At 45.0% G+C, this 3,898-nt stretch overlaps 1 protein-coding gene across 1 annotated transcript in view; it reads left to right on the forward strand.

Annotated features, from left to right (window-relative positions):
* The first annotated feature begins 3,847 nt into the window (after window positions 1–3,847).
* Window positions 3,848–3,898, forward strand: part of SRSF9 (serine and arginine rich splicing factor 9) — a 7,389-nt gene continuing 7,338 nt past the window's right edge. The window contains exon 1 of the mRNA XM_029922129.1: window positions 3,848–3,885. The gene's annotated coding sequence lies outside the window, so the exon portion shown is untranslated. The remainder of the gene's footprint in view (window positions 3,886–3,898) is intronic.

Consider the following 3,898-nt stretch of genomic DNA (forward strand, 5'->3'; position numbering starts at 1 on the left):
CTGAGCCTAAGTTGGATGCATAACCAACTGAGCCACTCAGGCACTCCTGTTGTGCTCTCTCTTCTATGGGGGTGATCTGTCATGCTGTCATTTTTGCCTGAAAAATCCTCCCCTTTCCCCCTACAATTAGTTAACTCCTACTGGTCTTTCAGGGTTCAACCTAAACATCTCCTCCTGGAAGCCTTCCTTATGATCTCGAAGACTGTGTTGGGTGGTCTCACAGCAGTTTAACTTTATTGCAACTGGGCTGTCAATGGCTGTTTGAAGAACAACTTGAATATACACTTGGAGGACAGAATTGTATTGCCGCATGCTATGGGCCTCCTACAGGGCCTGAACTATAGCAGTGGACTCAGTGGTGCCGCATTAACTAGATAAGCAAAAGCTCAAAAGCACATCTCTGCCTAGGGTCTGTGGCCTTAGTAGAGAATGGAACCCATGAGCCCTTTAAACATGAAGCTATCAATTCTGGCCTTGTTTGTGTTCTAACCTGCAAAGGTTAGTACCTGTATTCACAGGGGGAAAAAATCTTTCTTTGGGGTTCTGTGGATGATCATAAATGACCCCTAGCAATTTAGCTGTGTTCCTTCTAATCTAGGAAGGCTGTAGTTGTCATATCTCCACATAAGAGCACATTTTCTAGGCTAGATATGAATCCCTCTGGTGACTGCAGGCTGTAGGACTTTGTACAATATATGCTGAATCATTACTATTTTATAAGCCATCTTCCACCTAGAGTACCAGTAGGCTACTTAGCTGACTCTATTTCTCCCCCTTGGAGACTCCACCCACTGTCTCTGACAGCAATTTTTTTTGGGGGAAAGGGGGTCTTTACAGGCAACAATCATGTAGGAGAGGCAGGGCTAAGAAAGAGGTATTAACACATCTAACCACATCCCCAAAATGGGAAGGCATTTGGACTTTTGGGTGCCTTTAGGGTATGTAAGCTCCTATAAGTAAGGCTTTGTACTTAGACTCAAGATCATATTTGGCCAGGGCTCTTTACTGCTTGACTTCTGAAGGCTAGCAAAGAACAACTAGAAGTTTTACATAACCCAGAATACAACAGATGGTTCTGTTTTATTTTAGAAATAATTTATTGTGCTTTGTTCCAATTACAAAAGTAGTACATACCAATTACAGACAACTTAATAAATATAGGAAAGCATAAATTAAAATATAGAAATCATTTCCAACAAGAAGTATCTTCACAAACATTTGGAAAGTTATTTTCTTCTTGCTTTTTTGTTACAAGCAATGAATATATATATGTATATATATATATATACACACACATATATATATATATTTTTTTTTTTCCTTCCCATCCCTCCCCTGCTTTGAGGAACCTCCAGTGTATGTGAGTGTGTGTGCATGTGTATTCCCTTGAACAGAACTGGGCGATACTTCATAAATTTTTGTTTACTTTTTTCCCCAGAATATAAAAATGAAACATGGCTGCAGTAACTATAGTCAGCTTTACAGAAATGTATAAGGTCTGAAGTGTAAATGTCCACAATTGCATTCTTTAGAAACAACTGGTGACAACCAGTTTAACAGATTCCTTGAGAATATATACTTACGTGTATAATGTATGTATTAAACAACATTTTATTTATTTATTTATTTTAATTTATTTTTGATACAGAGAGAGACAGAGCATGAGAGGGGGAGGGGCAGAGAGAGAAGGAGACAGAATCCGAAGCAGGCTCCAGGCTCTGAGCTAGCTGTCAGCACAGGGCCCGACGCGGGGCTCGAACCCACGAACGTGAGATCTGACCTGAGCCAAAGCCGGAGGCCCAACCAACTGAGCCACCCAGGCGCCCCTTTATTTATTTTTTAAAATAAAGTTTATTTATTTATTTTGAGAGAAACAGTGCAAGCAGGGAGAGTGCAGTGCAAGAGACAGGGTGAGAGAGAGAATCCTAAACAGGCTCCATACCACAGTCAGTGCAGAGCCTGATGCGGGGCTCAAACTCATGAACTAAGAGACCATGACTTGAGCCAAAATCAAAAGTTGGACGCTTAAGTGACTGAGCTACCCAGGTGCCCCCTAAATACCACTTTAAATTCATTTTAATTACAACTAAATTAGCATAACCTTAGTATCCTTCAAAATATCATTTAATAATTGTATAACATTCAATATTATGTTGGACCAGTCCCTTATTATCAAGCATTCAAGTTTTTAATTGCACAAAATGCAATGAACATACATAATTTATTGTAACATTTTCTTATTTCCTGATGTTAAAATCCTACAAGTGAAATTACTGGACCAAAAGGTATATACATCAGGGCCTGATGTACACCATCAATCTGCCTTTCACAAAGGATATACACTCAGCAGTTACACATGAGTGCCTAATTTTTGTTTTGATTTTAAAAGACTCAGAGGCAGTATAACTACAAATCAACTACCGTACCCTCAGATTAAAATTTTTTTTATGTTTATTTATTTATTTTTGAGAGAGAGTAGGGAAGGGCAGAGAGTGGGGAGGATAGAGGATCTGAAGCAGGCTCCATGCTGAAAGCAAATAGCCTGACGCTTGCTTGAACTCACGAACTGTGAGATCAAGACCTGAGCCAAAGTCAGACACTTAACCAACTAAGCCACCCAGGCGCCCCTAAATGTTTGGTTTTATTCCGTTGCTATTTTTTGCTATCATTAACAGAGCTGTTTTTGGTTTTTTGTTCTTTGGGGCTTTTTTTGGCGACCGTGGCAGGACGCAAATAGAGTTTAACAAGTTTCATACCTTCCCCTCCATTTAGTATGCAAAATTTTAGATATACAAAAAGGTTTAAAGAATGGTACACTGAATACACTGAACGCACCCACCTTCTAAATTCTACAGTTAGATTCTGTATGTCTTTGCCTATCTGGCCATTACGCATCAATCCACAGAGGTTTTATTTTTAATATGAAAGCTCTTTTTCGATCAAGACTCTTCTGATGCAAGGCCTCTATTTTTGGAGCGTCCCCACGTTCGGTGCCCTGAACTATGGGCAGTAAATGTGAAAAAGTGCCGAGGTGAGAGTGTCTAGCCGAGCTCCTGAAAGACTCGGCCCACAGGATGGGGGCACGCTTCGGCTCCTAACCCGGACTCGCTCTGAGAGATCTGTTTTCATATCGGAATCCCTCCATCCCCGAAGACGATGAAAAGCACTCTACAACGACAGCGGAGACAGCGAAGACGCCTTTACTCCCTCCTCGTCTCCCGGGAATGTCAAGCCCCAGCTCCGGAGGCCATCTCGGCTCTCACACGCGCCTTAGTTCCCCTGCAGTTCTTAGACCCTCAGTTCCAAGCAAGTGTAAAGTGGGGGCAGGTTCGCCCAGAGGCCTCTGACCTGAGTCTGAGGGCCGCGACAGCCCCACCCAGCCCCCCGTCCCGGATTCCTTCAGGCCGCAGCATGGTCAGCCTGCGGCCCGTACCTGGCTCCCTCCGTCCGGCGCGCTCCGCACGCGGAGTGACAGTCCGCTGCCCGCGTCACCACAGCGAATGCTCACAAAAGCCTGTGAAGCGGGCGGCGCTACAGAGGCGGAAAACTGAGGCCCGAGAAGCCAGAGTCACTTGCCCAAGTCTACGAAGCAGTGGAGTGAATTGCCTTCAAGGAATTCAGGGAATCGAACCCAATTCGCCTGACTCCAAGCTCTCTCTTGCTCGCTCGCTCGCTCACTCGCTCTCCAATCGCCCCCAGGTCTGCACGCACCTACAGGGGGCGCCGGCCTGTGCGCACGCGCACTCATCACAGCGCGTCCCCTTTAAGACGATTCCTTTTGCCTCCGCCGACCCCTTCGCTTCCGCTCCGCCGTTCCCACAATGCAGTGCGGCTGAGCGCCTCCGAGCCCGCGGGGACGCTGCGGGGGGACCCCGGCTGAGGCGGCGGCGGCGACGTG

The sequence above is a fragment of the Suricata suricatta genome, chromosome 14 (genome assembly GCF_006229205.1).
Source record: "Suricata suricatta isolate VVHF042 chromosome 14, meerkat_22Aug2017_6uvM2_HiC, whole genome shotgun sequence".
NCBI classification, from domain to species: Eukaryota; Metazoa; Chordata; class Mammalia; order Carnivora; family Herpestidae; genus Suricata; species Suricata suricatta.